Here is a 21,273-nt window from a genome sequence, read left to right as displayed (position 1 = left end):
TTTACATTAAAAAATATATATTGGTACCTGGCTACCTTCAGACGAGTCTCGTGAGGCTTGTGGGCACTCTAAAGCAAAACTTGTATGTATTCGTGAGAGCCTCATCTTTCCATAGTGGGGTCATATTAGTGTGTAGTCCAAATTGTTTGGATCTTACAGACAGAAGTTGTCAGATCTGCGGTGCAGACTTCAGACGAGTCCCATGAGCTTGTTGGGTCGTAGAGTCTCATCTTTCCATAGAGTGGACATATTGTAGGCCAAACCGTTCAGATCCTACAGACGTTTTCGTGAGAATACTGATTTTCGGGATGTCACATGTAGAGGCGACCCATCATTCAGGGCAGAGCCCCACCTAATTTAAGACCCACCTGTTTAGCTAAAAAAAAAAGATTTTACAAAAATAATAATTTCCCTGTTTTACATATTATTTTGGCATTCATTCATGTTACATATCAGTTTGCAAACATTGTAAAAATATATATATATTCTTTGAGTTAATAAAGCCGCATACAAACATTATCTTTCTTGAGTAAGGCAGCTTCAAAATGAGGGTGTTTCAGCCTGGCTCGGTGCTCTCTGTGGTGGAGCGGCAGCCAGCAAAAGCACAAAGCGTTGGTAATCAAATCAAACTTTACCGGTAGCGAGTCAATGTGCGGGGGTACAGATTAGTCGAGGTCATTTGTATATGTAGGTGAAGGGGTAAAGTCACTATGCATAGATAAACAGGGAGTAGCAGCAGTGTAAAAAAAAAATGGCCACCTGAACTAATGTAAATAGTCCAAGGAGCCTTTTGGTCCTAGACTTGGCGCTCCGGTACTGCTTGCCGTGCGGTGACTTGAGTCTTTGACAATTTTGCGGTCATTCCACTGACACCGCCTAGTATATAGGTCCTGGATGGCAGGAAGCTTGGCACTAAGGATGCACTGGGTCATACGCACTACCCCCTTACGGTCAGATGCCAAGCAGTTGCCATACCAGGCGGTGATGACACCGGTCAGGATGCTCTCAATGGTGCAGCTGTAAAACATTTTGAGGATCTGAGAACCCATGCCAAATCTTTTCGGTCTCCTGTGGCGGAAAAGGTGTTGTCATGCCCTCTTCGACTGTCTTGGTGTGTTTGGACCATGATAGTTTGTTGGTTAAGTTTCAAGGAACTTGAAACTTTCGACCTGCTCCACTACAGCCCCATCAATGTTAATGGGGGCCTGTTCGCCCCGCCTTTTCCTGTAGTCAACGATCAGCTCCTTTGTTTTGCTCACATGGAGGGAGAGGTTGTTGCCTTGGCAACCCACTGCCAGGTCTCTGACCTCCTCCCTATAGGCTGTCTCATCGTTGTTGGTAATCCGGCATATCACTGTTGTTTCATTAACAAACTTAATGATTGTGTTGGAGTCGTGTTTGTAGTGTAATCTTTAGTTGTGCCGTGATTGGCTCAGTGTTCTGTCACTCATGGGAACACCACCTCCCTACAGAATCTACAGGGAGAGCTAGGCAGTTCAAGCCAACTTGGGCCACAGTTAAAATGACGTCATATCCACCATAACTTTGATTGGACTGATCATGTCAACATCATACTTTCAAAATCTTAGCTAGCTATCTAGACAAACAGTTATCATCATGAATCATGTTGACAATCTGATGCCAAATACTTTTCAATCCTTGTCATATGAAGAGAAATTATAGATAAAATGTATCGGCGCTCATCGGCCATTGGACATAAGCATTACACAGCAAGTCGGAAATCTCCAATTCAACAATGAGTGGTTTGGAAGGAATCAGTGGCTAACTGGGAGTGTTGCAAAGCAATCACTATTTTACTTCCCCTGCCTGATATTCAGTGGAGAAGGTGTGTGGTCCAACTCTGGATTTAAGGGTTTTAAAACATCTGTTTTAAAGGGTTTCTTTTCCAAGCTTAAAATTGTAAAACATTCCCACACAACACCATGAGCCAGAAATGGTTGAATACATTGGCCATGCTGTCAAGCCAGCATTCAAAACAACTTGCAACTGGGAAATCTCCGACTTCAGTCCATTCAAGACTACTGGGAACTTTTTTTTTCTCCCTACTTATCTTGAAAGCACCATAAATCCAGATGACAAAGTTTGCTCACAAGATGGACCGCTGTGCCACCCTTCCTGTTCAAGTGAGCACAAAAACAGGGAGTCCCAAAATATGTCTTGTATGCTACTGCATAAATTGTGTAATATGCCAGGATACTGTATGTATACTGTAGCTAGGAAAGTAATACTAAGTGTATCTTGAAGTGATAATGCCCGAGAAGCCGGTGTTTGTTGGATATATTGGTACGGGTCTTGTCTCGGGCCGGCAAACTGGGTCAATATATCCAACAAACACCGGCTTCGAGGGCGTTATCACTTTTATACAATGGGTTACCAACATACTCAAATAATGATTGACATATTTTCATAAAAAATGGATTTGTACTATTTCATCCTTCCACAAGATATAGTCAGTCGTTCGTTCTTTTTGTTCTGTATCTATGGACGTGACCCAGTTGTTCGTTCTAAATGTTCCATTGCCATTCTGACTGGCAACGTTATTATCCCTTGCTTGCTAGCTAGCCAACTACGGCTAATTTACAGTCACGTCAATTGTTTAAGCTTTTTTCTAGTTAAGATGTGTTTGGATACATCCGTAACAATGAGCTTATGATGAGTGACTTTGTCTGGCAGAAAAAAATATGCTCTCTTGTCAGTACACTGTTCAGACAAAAGAAAGACAATCCATGACAATAATTTGATCTGATTTTAATAAATGAAACCATACATTCTCTTTTTTAACCACCACAGCTGACTTAAGTGATAATGCCCGAGAAGCCCGTGTTTGTTAGATATATTGGCACGGTGTCACAGCTGGCTGAAGGACTGGACCAAGGTGCAGCATGGTAAGCGTACATTTACTCTTTATTAAAAATGACGCCGACAAAACAAAGAACCAAACCGTGACGCTTTGGGCTATGTGCCCTGAACAAAGTCAAAGTTAACTTCCCACAAAACAGGTGGGCGAAAAGGGTACCTAAGTATGGTTCTCAATCAGAGACAACGATAGACAGCTGTCCCTGATTGAGAACCATACCAGGCCAAGACATAGAAATACAAAACATAGAAAAAAGGACATAGAATGCCCACCCTAGTCACACCCTGGCCTAACCAAAAATAGAGAATAAAAAGCCTCTCTATGGCCAGGGCGTGACACACGGGTGTCTCCCTTGGGTCCAGATGATTCTTTGTGGCCTCGTTATAAGCGAGTGGTGTTTCTGAGAGAATGCATTGTTATAATATTGTTTTCCAGTAGCCTAATTACGAGTGTCACTTAGAAATAACATAAATAGACTATGAACAACATACCTTGGCTTAGACCGTTCTCGTCTGTTTTTACGAGGAATGAACTGGGCTTTAGTTGTCCGTTCCCCTCTTTTCCTCTTCGACCCAGATGTAACTGGAGGTCGAACCACACTTTCTGGACCAGACCCCTTGGTGTACCGGGATTCAGAGCCTGGGAGTTTTGGAGCTGGGCAATGTCCTTATCGGTGATGGGAGGGTGGCTGTTTGTGATATATTTGATGTTGCCCAGAAATACATGATTTGAGGTGTTAAATGCAGTGTCCTTCATAAGGCACCAGCTGCAAACAATGGGTGGGGGTTTTAGAAACCTGTTGAGCCCATTACGTAGTGCCAGGTATCTACTTAGGCTGTACTGCTCCCTCCTTCCCATTTCGTACATTTCTTTAAAACTGTCGGAGAAGGAAGGATGTTAAACTCTTCCTTAGTGACAGTTTTGACGTCAACAACTTTTTGTATTTTCTGCTAGCCACAAATGACCGATTTAGTCAGTCAAGTAAAAAAAAAAACGTTGTGTGTTGCTATGACAACCAGCTCAATTTGCTGTCTGTCACTTTCAGTATATGGGACGGTGGAGATCGCAATTCAATATTGAAACAAAATTGAAGAGGTCGGAGAGACAGACAGCAAGGTTTATACACATCTCCGCTGTTGAAAACAAAATGCTAGTTTAAAAGAAATGGGAGAAAATATCTAGATGCTTTTTATAGTGGAGATCAAGTTTATACATTTCCTAACAGGGTTGATGATACAGTGGATTGCGCAGTAAAATGGAACTGAGTAAATCGTCTAAATCTATGATGTTGAAATGCCTGAGGGAACTTTTGAAATAGACACCGGCTGGAATGCGGTTTTAACCAATCAGCATTCGGGATTAGACCCACCCCGTTGTATAATGTGTATTATAAACTGTGTGGTTCCAGCCCAAATTGCTGATTGGTTGACAGCAGTGGTATATCAGACCGGGTATGACAAAACATGTATTTTTACTGCTCTAATTACGTTGGTAACCAGTTAATAATGGCAATAAAGCACCTCAGGGATTTGTGGTAAATGGCTAATATACCACGGCTAAGGGCTGTGTCCAGGCACTCCTTGATGCGTGATGTGTTGTGCCTAAGAACAGCCCTTAGCCGTGATATATTGGCCATATACCACACCCCCTCGTTGCCTTATTGCTTAAGTAGGCTATTAGTAGCCCATGTCTTACGCTAAGAATTTGGTCCCTCTCCCCCTCAGAACTTGACCTACTGTTCTGACTTGGTGGTGCACATGCAGCCTATATCCTGTTTTAGAGAAATGTTATCATCGAATATTATAAGAGCTTTCATTGTCTGCTTATATGCCCCTGTTCTTTATCCTACAGTTCTGACTTGGCGTACAGGGAGAATACTTTAAGAACGCCCCATGTTCTGAATTCTGTTGCTGTCCATTTCAAAAGTTCTGAAGAAATAGGCATATCAACGACATCCGTCTTAGCTCGCGCTCGTTAATGCCTTAATCGAAATTACGGCCTGCCTCTTATCCACTCATTGTTCCCTCATGCCATAGTTTGTACACCTCAATTGTTATATTGCTAATATATCTCATTACTATCATATTAATCATTTTAAGCAATGTTGGAAAGATGTATTTCATTGTTTTGCTCACTTTGTGTATTATAATTAGCTCATGCCTTTCTCCTTGAGGAGGGGATACTATGTAATGTTGTTGGGTCTGTAACCATGTTTTTCAGTGACAGTCTCTTCGTATTCAAATATTTTTTTAAAACTAAAAGTTCAGTAATAGACCCATGTAATTCCAGTTGAAATTGCGAGGATTGTTTTGTTTGCACAATGCGCTGTCTGTGCGTCGGTATATTGTCTATAAAAGTATTTTCCTTCCTTTTTAGACCACATAGGCCTAGTACAATACTTCAAATGGTAGGCTAACCAACCGTCTTTCTCTCTCGCTCTCAAGGAAGAGTAAAGTTGTCTGTCAGGGTCCATTCTGAAAGTGCTGAACAAAGGTCTACCTCACAGCTCATTTGCTTGCACTTGCTTATACTTAGAGCTAAGTGTTACGTTACAGCGATATTCAAAAATGTAATAAATTGTTTGTTTTTCTCATCAATCTACACACAATACTCCATAATGACAAAGCAAAAACAGATTTTTTTGATATTTTAGCAAATGTATAAAAAAAGAACCTAAATATAAAATTTACATAAGTATTCAGAATCTTTACTCAGTACTTTGTAAAAGCACTTTTGGCAGCAATTACAGCCTTGAGTGTTCTTGGGTATGACGCAACAAGCTTGGCACACCTGTATTTGGGGAGTTTCTCCCATTCTTCTCTGCAGATCTTCTCAAGCTCTGTCAAGTTGGATGGGGAGCGTCGACACACAGCTATTTTCAGGTCTCTCCAGAGATGTTCAATCGGATTCCGGGCTCTGGCTGGGCCACTCAAGGACATTCAGAGACTTGTCCCGAAGCCACTCCTGCGTTGTCTTGGCTGTGTTCTTAGGGTCGTTGTCTGTTGGAAGGTAAACCTTCACCCCAGTCTGAGGTCCTGAGCGCTCTGGAGCAGGCTTTCATCATGGATTTCTCTGTACTTTGCTCCGTTCATCTTTCTCTCGATCCTGACTGGTCTCACAGTCCCTGCCGCTGAATAACATCCCTACAGTACGATGCTGCCACCACCATGCTTCACTGTAGCGATGGTGCCAGGTTTCCTCCAGACGTGACGCTTGGCATTCAGGCCAAAGAGTTCAATCTTGGTTTCATCAGACCAGAGAATCTTGTTTCTCATGGTCTGACAGTCTTTAGGTGTCTTTTGGCAAACCCCAAGCAGGCTGTCATGTGCCTTTCAGGCCTGATTGGTGGAGTGCTGCAGAGATGGTTGTCCTGCTGGAAGGTTCTCCCATATCCACAGAAGAACTCTGGAGCTCTGTCAGAGTGACCATCGGGTTCTTGGTCACCTCCCTGACCAAGGCCCTTCTTCCCCGATTGCTCAGTTTGGCCAGGTGGTAAGCTCTAGGAAGAGTCTTTTTGGTTCCATTCTTCTTCCATTTAAGAATGATGGAAGCCACTGTGTTCTTGAGAACCTTCAATGCTGAAGAAATGTTTTGGTACCCTTCTCCAGATCTGTGCCTCGACACAATCCTGTCTCGGAGCTCTACGGACAATTCCTTTGACCTCACGGCTTTGTTTTTGCTCTGACATGCACTGTTAACTGTGGGACCTTATAGACAGGTGTGTGGCTTTACAAATCATGTCCAAACAATTGAATTTACCACTCCAATCAAGTTGTAGAAACATCTCAAGGACGATCAATGGAATTAGCATGCAGCTGAGCTCAATTTCTTATGTAAATAAGGTATCTGTATTTTATATTTAATACATTTGCAAAAATGTCTAAAAAACTGTTTTTTCTTTGTCATTATGGGGTATTGTGTGTAGATTGATGAGGGGAAAAAAGTAATTTAAGCAATTTTAGAACTAGGCTGTAATGTAACAAAAGCTGTAATGTAACAAAATGTTTCCGAATGGACTGTATAAGGGAAAACATGAATTTACTAAACATAAATGTAATAATGTTTGTGTATGGTTCAAAAGTCAAAACCCATGTCGGCATTCTTTATTATTGAAGTAGAATGTGGTTCTTATCGAGTTACAGAAATCCACAAGGAGTCAGTAGAAACCATATTTATAGTATTTAAGCAAGTCAGCCATATCAGCTTTGTTTTTTTTAAAGGTGGTAAATGAGGCTGAATGAACTGTTTCATTCAGACAAGGCTCTGCTGATAGCCAGATGTGGCGGTGGTAAGCATTCACTCCATGGTGCTGAAAGGAAAGCTCCGCTGTCAGGACAGCTTTATGTAGGCCCTAACAGTTTGTGGGCACCGTTTGTCACCGGTCAATTAATGTACAGTTGACGTCGGAAGTTTACATACAATCAGGTTGGAGTCATTAAAACTCGTTTCAACCACTCCACAAATTTCTATAGTTTTGGCAAGTGGGTTAGGACATCTACTTAGTGCATGACACAAGTAACTTTTCCAACAATTGCTTACAGACAGATTATTTCACTTATAATTCACTGTATCACAATTCCAGTGGGTCAGAAGTTTACATACACTTGGAAAATTCTAGAAAATTATGTCATGGCTTTAGAAGCTTCTGATAGGCTAATTGACATAATTTGAGTCAATTGGAGGTGTACCTGTGGATGAATTTCAAGGCCTACCTTCAAACTCAGTGCCTCTGCTTGACATCATGGGAAAATCAGAGGAAATCGGCCAAGACCTCAGGAAAAAAATTGTAGACCTCCACAAGTCTGGTTCATCCTTGGGAGCAATTTCCAAACACCTGAAGGTACCACGTTCATCTGTACAAACAATAGTACGTAAGTATAAACACCATGGGACCACGTAGCTGTCATACTGCTCAGGAAGGAGACGCGTTCTGTCCCCTAGAGAGGAATGTACTTTGGTGCAGAAAGTGCAAATCAATCCCAGAACAACAGCAAAAGACCTTGTGAAGATGCTGGAGTAAACAGGTACAAAAGTATCTATATCCACAGTAGAACGAGATCTATATCGACATAACCTGAAAGATCGCTCAGCAAGGAAGAAGCCAGTGCTCCAAAACCGCCATTAAAAAGCCGGACTACGGTTTGCAACTGCACACGGGGACGAAGATTGTACTTTTTGGAGAAATGTCCTCTGGTCTGATGACCATCATTATGTTTGGAGGAAAAAGGGGCAAGCCGAAGAACACCATCCCAACCGTGAAGCACGGGTATGGCAGCATCATGCTGTGGGGGTGCTTTGCTGCAGGAGGGACTGGTGCACTTCGCAAAATAGATGGCATCATGAGGGAGGAAAAGTATGTGGATATACTGAAGCAACATCTCAAGACATCAGTCAGGAAGTTAAATCTTGGTCGCAATTGGGTCTTCCAAATGGACAATGACCCATACTTCCATAGTTGTGGCAAAATGGCTTAAGGACAACAAAGTCAAGTTATTGGAGTGGCCATCACAAAGCCCTGACCTCAATCCTATAGATATTTGTGGGCAGAACTGAAAAGGCATGTGTGAACAAGGAGGCCTACAAGCCTGACTCAGTTACACCAGCTCTGTCAGGAGGAATGGGCCAAAATTCACCCAACTTATTGTGGGAAGCTTGTGGAAGGCTACCTGAAACGTTTGACCCAAGTTGACCAATTTAAAGGCAATGCTTCGAAATACTAATTGAGTGTATGTAAACTTCTGACCCACTGGGAATGTGATGAAAGAAATAAAAGTTGAAATAAATCACTCTCTCTACTATTATTCTGACATTTGACATTCTTAAAATAAAGTGGTGATCCTAACTGACCTAAGACATGGAATTTTTACTATGATTAAATGACAGGAATTGTGTAAAGCTGAGTTTAAATGTACAAGTTGTATGTAAACTTTCGACTTCAACTGTATAGTTTAGTGTTGTGTAGTGGCTTTGCTGGCATGCATCTAAAATAATTGGTTGAGTTTGCCCGACTAAGGTTTACATGCTAAAATCGCAACTGGTCTTAAGGCCTGACAAACACTGCTGCGGCTTGGCCACCTTCCACCTCAGATGCAGATGTCTGCCATTGGCCGAAGGCCACCATTGGCGGATGTGTTGGATTGAGATGCAACCCATGCTGCATCTCAATCCAAAAATATATATCACGCTTAAACAGACAGATTTTGACGTGATGTTTTTATTATGCTACTTTTGCAGGGGGGCGGACATCAACTCTAGGGTGTTTAAGACCGCTACACTGGCCCAAAAACACATCTCCACCTAAGAACATTCACGTAAACAGTGTGGAAGCCTTTAGAGGTTACAAGTCCTAAACGCTTCTGCGTCATGGTGGGATTCAAGAGCGTTAGGGAACTAGCATGAAAATAGCGGAAATCATCAAATGTAATTTACCTGCAAACGAAGAGTTTAATTCCAAAACACTATATATCCCTTTTCAAAAATGTTGGTAAATGAGCATTTAAGTGTTTAAAGAACTTTTGAAAGAAATTGGTGTGTTTAATCTTTTTTTTTTTGCTAAAATCTATATATCTGCCTCACTGAGAAATTAGTATAACTGCTAGGTTTTACAATGTAACAAGTAACTACATTTTAAATAAGGAACTGTACAAATTATACATTTGTGACATCAATATTTTAAAAACAAAATATATAAATACAATAATATGGGATCTGTATGTAAAACATTTACATTTGACATTTAATTTATTTAGTGGATGCTCATATCCAGAGCGACGTAAAATGTGTGCATTCATCTTAAGATAGCTGAGAAATCCACATATTACAGTCAAATATACATGATAGAACGTTCCATTCCAGCTAAACAACGGATATGTATCATTTAGCAAAATAACACATTTTGAATAAACATCGAAAATCTATTAATTAAAAACCTGAGAGCAGAAAGTTTTTACACAAACATAAGCAATCATTTCTGATGGAAAAAAAACACAAACGCTAAAAAAAATTGTGGATACAGTGTTTTGGTACCGCGTGCTGCCAACTTGACCCAGTGTCTGTTGAATTTCATTGGTCCGGGAATTGAATGTAGAGAGAGGAAAGTCTATTATAATCTTGGGTTGTTCTGAAGCTGTTATCAGGCACAGAGGCAGGACACTCTAGCCTAGATGAGGAAATTAGCTACAGAAATGAGTTTAGGTCGGGGTTGGGGGGTTTGGGTGAAGAGATGAGCAGACGAAACAAGAAAAAGCTACTGCAAACTTCTGTATTTCAATCGCTACTGTTTTAAGGGATACTCAGCCAGCCTCAGTTGTCCTGAGGACTAGCATGAACAGTTCTAGACAAATGAATCAATAAATACACAACGTGTGAGCTTTGACAATGATTCAATATGCACATGGCTCTGTCTTTGATGTGGAAACAATATGCACAGCATCACATTAGAATTTTGTCCAGCAATTGTTTTTGCTTGTTCGAGCGTGAATGGTGCTGTATGAGTGTTTGCACTCTGCATTGATGCTCATTATACAATGTAAAGTGCTGCACCATTCGTTTGCATAATTCATTCATGCTCATTAAGTGGGCAGGGTTGGTTTGCAGCAGCAGAATCATTAACAAAGCCAAACCCTGTATGACCAACTTGAGAGGAGACATTTTTGAATTGCTTTAAAATATTTGGATTCTTCCAGCCCTCTGGTCTCAAAGTGTACAGAACTGTGATTCCAGTGTAGACATACGTTTGAATTATCTGATGTGGCAGGTGTATAGACAATTAGTTATTTGAGTGCATGGGAAACTGTGACACAATTTGAGCGAGCCCTTCATATATCATGCATACTTGACTCTTGAGAAATCACTGGGAAAAAATATATAATTGAAATGAAAATGTGAATGCTATAGTGTATCTCCAATGGCCATGCCCACCAAAGTGTGTAACCACTGCAGCTTATAGACTAGAGTTGTCAGATCCTATTAGCGAGATAGGGCAGAACAGATCGAGGAGACATGCCAGCCTATTGGAAAGCCACAGGAGAGCTACGTGTGAGTCATGCGAGGAACCAATAGCATCGGGGAACTGCACACATGGTTGACCTTGAGAAAGGCATGCATTTTTAAATATTGTATGACTACTAGCTCTCTATCCTCCCCTTCGCTCCCATTCAGGTCTCCCCTCTTGCCACCCATTTTTTTCTGTTGCAGTTTTAGCAAGATATTCATTATCTCTTGATGGTAATGATATGGCCTTTCTTGTACAAACACTCACCCCTTAAACTGACATCATTCGGAGTGTGTAATTATCTAGGTAATTATCTAATGTGGTAGTCTTCACAGTAACAGCCTTCTCTCTTAATTGAAACCGTATCCGAGACGTTGTATCCTTTGAATGGTTCTATCTATGACAATATTTCCATTGATATCCCTTTAGGAAGCAGATGACTCCCATCAATTTCAAAGTATTCCTTGTGTGTAAAGGGATTGATTGAGCAATGAATAAATTGCTCCCTGTCTTTTCCTGCATTCAATTCTAAATAGGTGGATGCTACATGTGTGTGTTCTTAATATACATCATGTTCAGCCACTTCTGCAAATCACATTGGCTTCACTGCAGACCACTGTAGACCTTGTCCCGACCCTACTAGATTCTGAAATACCTCACTGCACGGCTTTAAAACGTCTCCGAGCTCTAATTTATTGGAAGATGATCTCTTCAGCCCTCTCCACGTGAGGCCTTTAGTAATCTTACATGTCAGGATGATGTTCCAAAGACCTGGATTTTACGACCATGATGTGAATGTCTTACTAAGAACTAAACCCATGTCTAATCAGTCAATCATCAATGTATTTTACTCTATATACCAAAAGAAAAACACATTCCTCATCTGTAACCTTGTGACCTGTCTGCATGCCTGCCTGTTTGTAACAAGGCACCTCACCTCACCTGCATAGCTTACAACCAATAGGCCATCTCCATACTACTGATAGGCTGTGGGGAAGTCAAACTGAGAGACTTTGAAAGGAGCAGATATTTTTTTATTTTATTTTGGGGGTGGGGGGTTAAATTTAACTAGGCAAGTCAATTAAGAACAAATTCTTATTTACAATGACGGCCTACACCAGCCAAACCCAGATGACACTGGGCCAATTGTGCGCCGCCCTTTGGGACTCCCAATCACGGCTAGTCGAGATACAGCCTGGATTTGAACCAGGGTGTCTGTAGTGACGCCTCTAGCGCTGAGATGCAGAGCCTTGGATCACTGTGCCACTCAGGAGCCCACAGGAGTTTATAGAGGCATGATAATTGCTGCTCCATCTGCCAAACTGTCAGATGTTATGGGAACAGGGATTCATAACTTCCCTCCCTGTGCCAGAATATTAAAGCAGAAAGCAGTATGTAAAAGAAGTGAAATAAAATAGGGAATAAATGAAGTCAATTGAGGGTGTGAAAAATCTCTTCCAATAACTGATTCATCAGGCTGTTGTCATTCTTGCGAATACAATAGAGTAAAGTGGAGAAAAATCAGACTCCCTTTGTCACAAAACCCTTCTCTCCTCTGTAGGGCAAGGCTATGTCACAGCCAAGCTGAAGTGAGGCATAGATTGATGATGGCTGGTCTCTTGAGGTTAGACAGTGGACTGCTTACACCTGCAAGGGCACCTTGTTAATGCCACCAAGCCTGTACAGTCTCTTCTTCTCCATTGAGAAAGAACTGTGTGTCTGTCAGTCCAGTTGATCTCAGTGTTATAGTATGTCTCCTCACTTTGTCGATATATTCATCCTTAAAAATTCAGTGTACATTCCTTGCTGTAATATATCCTAATTAAATCAATGCAGACCATGCTCAATTAGATTACATGGGTCAGATTACGACAATCACATTGTTTATTTTCATAGCAAGGTGGAATAATTATGCCTGGAATGTTAGCTTACTTTGGAGATGGGGGATGAGATAGGACAGGCGTGTGAAATCCCTTTGGTTTTGGGTGAAGGCACTTCCGTATGTAACAAGATTACAGACTGGAGTCAGGAAATTATTCTTCAAAATGTGAAGCCTGAAGGCCACCATTTGTCTGGTGAGAATGAAATAAATCAGAATTATAGGACAAGAATGACATGGACATGGGGTTGTGGATTCTCTTTCCAGGGATGATACTCACCTCGGTTGAAGGTGTGCAGATTCCAACACCACACTCATGACCAATGTGATTTCTGTATTCCATTGTTGCCTCTTGCAGTGGCTAATCTGTCTTCATTTCAAAAAGATAATCTCGAATCTCAGTAAAATCCATTGCCAATAACAAATTGTGTTCCAATTGTACGGCCTGATTTAAGTACATGATCTGCGTGCTACTATTTTCAGTTCCTCAGACTGTTCTACAAAAAAAAAACAGCTAATGAGGAAAGTAGGCCAGCCCAACTCTCAAACAGTCTATGGTTTTAGGTGTACGGTCTCAAAGGCTCCCCATGCCACCTCCAGCAGTGCGTACATTTCAAAGTGGCACGTGAATTTGTAGAACAATGCTTTCGGCGCGCAGCATTGCGATTGCGAAAACATTTATGAGTAGCGTCATTTTATGACACACATACATACAGTGCACATTTAGGAGAGATGTGAACAATAGGCGAAAAAGCACTGGCTTTTGACTGTGCACTGTGACTGCGTTCTTATGAATCAAGAATGCAGAAAGTATTCAGAACAGTATTGAGGTCCTTAGTGCAACATTGAGTAACCATTTTCAGAATGCTGTCCTGAATCATTAACCAGGGGGAAATTGTGATCGCTTTAATGGTAATCACTTGTTACTTCGCTGTCCTATGGGAATATTCCATCCTCTTCTGCTGATCAAACCAGAGTCCTTCCTTTCCTCATCTCATCTACTTGCACATCATCTTCTGCACATCTATCACTCCACTGTTTAATTGCTAAATTGTAATTATTTCACCACTATGGCCTATTTATTGCCTTTGTCTCCCTAATCTTACTACATTTGCACACACTGTATATCGATTTTTCTATTGTGTTATTGACTGTACGTTTGTTTATCCCATGTGTTACTCTGTTGTTTTTGTCGCACCGCTTTGCTTTATCTTGGCCAGGTCGCAATTGTAAATGAGAACTTGTTAACTTGTTTACCTGGTTAAATAAAGGTGAAATCATTTTTAAAAAGTTAACAATTATCCACACGCCTCCAGCAGATACCTTCCATAGATGGGGATCCTAATAAAATACCAAGATAACAAATAGATCCTTCTGCATTACATTTTTATGCTTGGCATCCTTGAATAAGTGTTCGCTCAATAGGCCCTGATTTGAAACCAGAAGAGTTATTTTAAAGCAATAAACACGTCGGCTTTTTCCTCATAAACATTCTGTCACGGCCGTCCTCCTCTTCATCTGAAGAGGAGAGACGAGATGGATCTGAGGACCAATACGCGGCGTGGTAAGTGTCCATGGCAAATCTTTAATCAAGAAAGACTGAACACTATACAAACGAGTAACAAAAACAATAAACCAAATTCGACCGTGAAGCTACAAAAATTAGACCTGTGCTGAAACAAGCCATCAACATAGACAATCACCCACAAACAAACAGTGCAACCCAGGCTACCTAAGTATGATTCTCAATCAGAGACAACTAATGACACCTGCCTCTGATTGAGAACCATACTAGGCCGAAAACATAGAAATGCCCCAAAACATAGAAAAACAAACATAGACTGCCCACCCAACTCACGCCCTGACCATACTAAATAAATACAAAACAACGGAAATAAAGGTCAGAACGTGACAGTACCCCCCCCCCAAAGGTGCGGACTCCGGCCGCAAAACCTTGACCTATAGGGGAGGGTCTGGGTGGGCGTCTGTCCGCGGTGGCGGCTCTGGCGCGGGACGCGGACTCCACTTCATCATTGTCTTAGTCCGCTTTATTGTCCGCCTCCGTGGCTTCCTCACCATGGCCACCCTACTCAATGACCCCACTGGACAGAGGGGCTGCTTGGGACAGAGGGGCAGCTCGGGACAGAGGGACAGCTCGGGACAGAGGTGGGGCAGCTGCTCGGGACAGTGGTGGGGCAGCGGCTCTGGGCAGAGGGGCTCCGGCAGCGGCGCCGGACAGGCGGGAGGCTCCGGCAGAGGCGCCGGACAGGCGGGAGGCTCCGGCAGCGGCGCCGGACAGGCGGGAGGCTCCGGCAGCGGCGCCGGACAGGCGGGAGGCTCCGGCAGCGGCGCCGGACAGGCGGGAGGCTCCGGCAGAGGCGCCGGACAGGCGGGAGGCTCCGGCAGAGGCGCCGGACAGGCGGGAGGCTCCGGCAGAGGCGCCGGACAGGCGGGAGGCTCCGGCAGCGGCGCCGGACAGGCGGGAGACTCCGGCAGCGGCGCCGGACAGGCGGGAGACTCCGGCAGCGGCGCCGGACAGGCGGGAGACTCCGGCAGCGGCGCCGGACAGGCGGGAGACTCCGGCAGCGGCGCCGGACAGGCGGGAGACTCCGGCAGCGGCGCCGGACAGACAGGACCCCCTGCAGGGAGGAGACAGAGACAGCCTGGTGCGTGGGGCTGCCACAGGAACCACCAGGCTGGGGAGCCCTTCAGGAGGCTTGGGGTTAGGAGGAGGCACCTGAAGGACCGGGCTGTGGGGGAGCACTGGAGCTCTGGTGCGCAACCTTGGCACCACTTCCCCAGGCTGGATAACCACTCTAGCCCGGACCCTCCAGAGTGCAGGCACAGGTTGAACCGGGCTGTGGGTAAGCACGGGAGATCTAGTGCTTACTACACGCACCTCTCCCTTAGGCTCCACTCCCACATTCGCCCGGCACGAGCGGAGCGCAGGCAGAGGACGCACTGCACCCTCCCAGCGCCCCGGAGACACAGCACGCAGAGCCGGCGCAGGATACCCTGGACCAAAACTGCGTACCGGCGACCAGACCCGCTGAGCAGGCACCATACGCCCTGGCTCGATGCCCGCACTCGCATGACACTCTCGGGGGGCTGTCCTATAGCGCACCGGGCTATGGACACGTACTGGCGACACCGTGCGCTTAACCGCATCACACGGTGCCTGCCCAGTATCACGCTGCTTATAATAAGCACGAGGAGTGAGCGCAGGTCTGCTACCTGGCTTAGCTCCACCCCTCGTGTGCCCCCCCCCCAAAAAAAATTGGGGCTGTCTCTCGTACCTGTCGCACTGCCGTGCTGCCTCCTCATATCGCCGCCGCTCAGCTTTCGCTGCCTCCAGCTCTGCTTTGGGGCGGCGATATTCCCCAGCCTGTGCCCAGGGTCCCTCTCCGTTCAGTATCTCCTCCCATGTCCAGGAGTCCTGTGATACCGGCCGCTGTTGTTGCTGCTGCTGCTGCTGTCGTCGCTGTTTTCTACCACGCCGCTTGGTCCTTGGTTGGTGGGTGATTCTGTCACGGCCGTCCTCCTCTTCATCTGAAGAGGAGAGACGAGATGGATCTGAGGACCAATACGCGGCGTGGTAAGTGTCCATGGCAAATCTTTAATCAAGAAAGACTGAACACTATACAAACGAGTAACAAAAACAATAAACCAAATTCGACCGTGAAGCTACAAAAATGAGACCTGTGCTGAAACAAGCCATCAACATAGACAATCACCCACAAACAAACAGTGCAACCCAGGCTACCTAAGTATGATTCTCAATCAGAGACAACTAATGACACCTGCCTCTGATTGAGAACCATACTAGGCCGAAAACATAGAAATGCCCCAAAACATAGAAAAACAAACATAGACTGCCCACCCAACTCACGCCCTGACCATACTAAATAAATACAAAACAACTGAAATAAAGGTCAGAACGTGACACATTCCTTCCAACTTTCTCCCCTACCTTCCATAGTCATGATGTCAAAGTCATGTGGGACTTGTTACATCAAGGAGGAAAGGAGGATGACAAATGCTATGATAGAAAAGGCTCAGCGTCCCTAGCCGCGTCCTCCGAGCATGCGCAGACCAGCTGGCCGGTGTGTTTACGGACATATATCAATCGCTCCCTATCCCAGTCTGCTTACCCCACATGCTTCGAGTTGGCCACCATTGTTCCTGTAACCAAAAATGCAAAGGTAACTGAACTGAATTACTACTGCTTCGTAGCACTCACTTCTGTCATCCTGAAGTGCTTTGAGAGACTAGTCAAGGATCATATCACCACCACCTTACCTGTCACCCTAGACCCACTTCAATCTGCTTACCGCCCCAATAGGTCCACAGATGATGCAATTGCCATCACACTGCACACTGCCCTATCTCATCTGGACAAGAGGAATGTAAGAATGCTGTTCATTGACTATAGCTCAGCATTCAACAACATAGTTCCCTCCAAGCTCATCATTAAGCTTGAAGCCCTGGGTCTGAACCCCGCCCTGTGCCATTGGGTCCTGGACTTCCTGACGGGCTTCCCCCAGGTGGTGTAGGTAGGAAACAACATCTCCACTTCGCTGATCCTCAACACTGGGGCCCCACAAGGGTGCGTGCTCAGCCCCCTCCTGTACTCCTACAGGGAGGAGGTGAGGGTACTCGGAGTGTGATATCAGAAAAACAACCTCTCACTCAACATCAATAAAGCAAAAGAGATGATCGTGAACTTCAGGAAACAACAGAGGGAGCACCCCCCTATCCACATCGACGGGACAGCAGTGGAGAAGGTGGAACGTTTTAAGTTCCTCAGTGTAAACATCACGGACAAACTGAAATGGTCCACCCACACAGACAGTGTGGTGAAGAAGGTGCCTCTTCAACCTCAGGAGGCTGAAGAAATTTGTCTTGTCACCTAAAACCCTCAAACTTTTACTGATGCCCAATTGAGAGCATCCTGTCGGGCTGCATCACCGCCTGGTACAGCAACTGCACCGCCCACAACTGCCGGGCTCTCCAGAGAATGGTGCGGTCTGCACAACGCTGTCACGTTCTGACCTTTATTTCTGTTTTGTATTTATGTAGTATGGTCAGGGCGTGAGTTGGGTGGGCAGTCTATGTTTGTTTTTCTATGTTTTGGGGCAGTTCTATGTTTTCGGCCTAGTATGGTTCTCAATCAGAGGCAGGTGTCATTAGTTGTCTCTGATTGAGAATCATACTTAGGTAGCCTGGGTTGCACTGTTTGTTTGTGGGTGATTGTCTATGTTAGTGGCTTGTGTCAGCACAGGTCTCATTTTGTAGCTTCACGGTCGTATTTGGTTTATTGTTTTCGTTACTCTTTTGCATAGTGTTCAGTCTTTCTTTATTAAAGATTCACCATGGACACTTACCACGCTGCGTATTGGTCCTCAGATCCATCTCGCCTCTCCTCTTCAGATGAAGAGGAGGACGGCCGTGACAGAATCACCCACCAACCAAGGACCAAGCGGCGTGGTAGAAAACAGCGACGACAGCAGCAGCAGCAGCGGCAGCAACAACAACAGCGGCCGGCTTCACAGGACTACACAACTTGGGAGGAGATAGACAGATGGGCCATCGACCCAGGGAGAGTGCCGGAGCCCGCCTGGGATTCGATGGAGCAGTGCAAGGAAGGTTACAGGAGAATGAGGTTGGCGAAGGCAGCACGGCAGTGCGACAGGTACGAGAGACAGCCCCAAACATTTTTTTGGGGGGGGCACACGAGGGGTGGAGCTAAGCCAGGTAGCAGACCTGCGCTCACTCCTCGTGCTTATTATAAGCAGCAAGATACTGGGCAGGCACCGTGTTATGCGGTTAAGCGCACGGTGTCGCCAGTACGTGTCCATAGCCCGGTGCGCTATAGGACAGCCCCCCGAGAGTGTCATGCGAGTGCGGGCATCGAGCCAGGGCGTATGGTGCCTGCTCAGCGGGTCTGGTCGCCGGTACGCAGTTTTGGCCCAGGGTATCCTGCGCCGGCTCTGCGTGCTGTGTCTCCGGGGCGCTGGGAGGGTGCAGTGCGTCCTCTGCCCGCGCTCCGCTCGTGCCGGGCGAATGTGGGAATGGAGCCTAAGGGAGAGGTGCGTGTAGTAAGCACTAGATCTCCCGTGCTTACCCACAGCCCGGTTCAACCTGTGCCTGCACTCTGGAGGGTCCGGGCTAGAGTGGTTATCCAGCCTGGGGAAGTGGTGCCAAGGTTGCGCACCAGAGCTCCAGTGCTCCCCCACAGCCCGGTCCTTCAGGTGCCTCCTCTTAACCCCAAGCCTCCTGAAGGTCTTCCCAGTCTGGTGGTTCCTGTGGCAGCCCCACGCACCAGGCTGTCTCTCTGTCTCCTCCCTGCAGGGGGTCCTGTCTGTCCGGCGCCGCTGCCGGAGTCTCCCGCCTGTCCGGCGCCGCTGCCGGAGTCTCCCGCCTGTCCGGCGCCGCTGCCGGAGTCTCCCGCCTGTCCGGCGCCTCTGCCGGAGTCTCCCGCCTGTCCGGCGCCTCTGCCGGAGTCTCCCGCCTGTCCGGCGTCTCTGCCGGAGTCTCCCGCCTGTCCGGCGCCTCTGCCGGAGTCTCCCGCCTGTCCGGCGCCTCTGCCGGAGTCTCCCGCCTGTCCGGCGCCTCTGCCGGAGCCTCCCGCCTGTCCGGCGCCTCTGCCGGAGCCTCCCGCCTGTCCGGCGCCTCTGCCGGAGCCTCCCGCCTGTCCGGCGCCTCTGCCGGAGCCTCCCGCCTGTCCGGCGCCTCTGCCGGAGCCTCCCGCCTGTCCGGCGCCTCTGCCGGAGCCTCCCGCCTGTCCGGCGCCACTGCCGGAGCCTCCCGCCTGTCCGGCACCTCTGCCGGAGCCTCCCGCCTGTCCGGCGCCTCTGCCGGAGCCTCCCGCCTGCCCGGCGCCTCTGCCGGAGCCTCCCGCCTGCCCGGCGCCTCTGCCGGAGCCTCCCGCCTGCCCGGCGCCTCTGCCGGAGCCTCCCGCCTGCCCGGCGCCGCTGCCGGAGCCTCCCGCCTGCCCGGCGCCGCTGCCGGAGCCCCCCGCCTGTCCGGCGGCGCTGCCGGAGCCCCTTTGCCCAGAGCCCCTCTGTCCCGAGCAGCTGCCCCTCTGTCCCGAGCAGCTGCCCCTCTGTCCCGAGCAGCTGCCCCTCTGTCCCGAGCAGCTGCCCCTCTGTCCCGAGCAGCTGCCCCTCTGTCCCGAGCAGCTGCCCCTCTGTCCCGAGCAGCTGCCCCTCTGTCCCGAGCAGCTGCCTCTCTGTCCCGAGCAGCTGTCTCTCTGTCCCGAGCAGCTGTCCCTCTGTCCCGAGCTGCCCCTCTGTCCAGTGGGGTCATTGAGAGGGGTGGTCATGCTGAGTAAGCCACGGAGGCGGACAATAAGGCGGACTAAGACAATGATGAGGTGGGGTCCGCGTCCCGCGCCAGAGCCGCCACCGCGGACAGACGCCCACCCAGACCCTCCCCTATAGGTCAAGGTTTTGCGGCCGGAGTCCGCACCTTTGGGGGGGGGTACTGTCACGTTCTGACCTTTATTTCTGTTTTGTATTTATGTAGTATGGTCAGGGCGTGAGTTGGGTGGGCAGTCTATGTTTGTTTTTCTATGTTTTGGGGCAGTTCTATGTTTTCGGCCTAGTATGGTTCTCAATCAGAGGCAGGTGTCATTAGTTGTCTCTGATTGAGAATCATACTTAGGTAGCCTGGGTTGCACTGTTTGTTTGTGGGTGATTGTCTATGTTAGTGGCTTGTGTCAGCACAGGTCTCATTTTGTAGCTTCACGGTCGTATTTGGTTTATTGTTTTCGTTACTCTTTTGCATAGTGTTCAGTCTTTCTTTATTAAAGATTCACCATGGACACTTACCACGCTGCGTATTGGTCCTCAGATCCATCTCGCCTCTCCTCTTCAGATGAAGAGGAGGACGGCCGTGACAAACGCATCACCGGGGGCAAACTACTTGCCTTCCAGGACACCTACACCACCCGATGTCACAGGAAGGCCAAAAATATTATCAAAGACAACAACCACCCGAGCCACTGCCTGTTAAAACTGCTACCGTCCAGAAGGCGAGGTCAGTAGAGAGACAGAAAAACAGGTTCTACCTCAAGGCCATCAGACTGTTAAACAGCCATCCCTAACACAGAGAGGCTGCTGCCTACATACAGACTTGAAATCATTGGCCACTTTAATAAATGGATCACTAGTCACTTTAATAATGCCACTTTAATGTTTACATATCTTGCGTTACTCATCTCATATGTATATACTGTATTTTATACCATCTATTGCACCTTGCCAATGCCACTCTCACTGTCGGAACTAGAAGCACAAGCATTTCACTACACTCGCAATAACATCTGCTAACCATGTGTATGTGAACAATAACATTTGATTTGACGTCACTTTACACTTGATTGCTCATTACTGTCAACTGTCAACGTTGCCCTGAACTACCACTTGTCAATGTAACATCCCATTCATAATAATAATAATAACCCTGCTTTTGTTGTTGTAGAGATTTACTTATCTCTTTAGCATTTTACGATATTTCAAT

The sequence above is a fragment of the Oncorhynchus mykiss genome, chromosome 26 (genome assembly GCF_013265735.2).
Source record: "Oncorhynchus mykiss isolate Arlee chromosome 26, USDA_OmykA_1.1, whole genome shotgun sequence".
Lineage (NCBI taxonomy): Eukaryota > Metazoa > Chordata > Actinopteri > Salmoniformes > Salmonidae > Oncorhynchus > Oncorhynchus mykiss.
Note: the sequence above shows the minus strand (reverse complement) of the source record.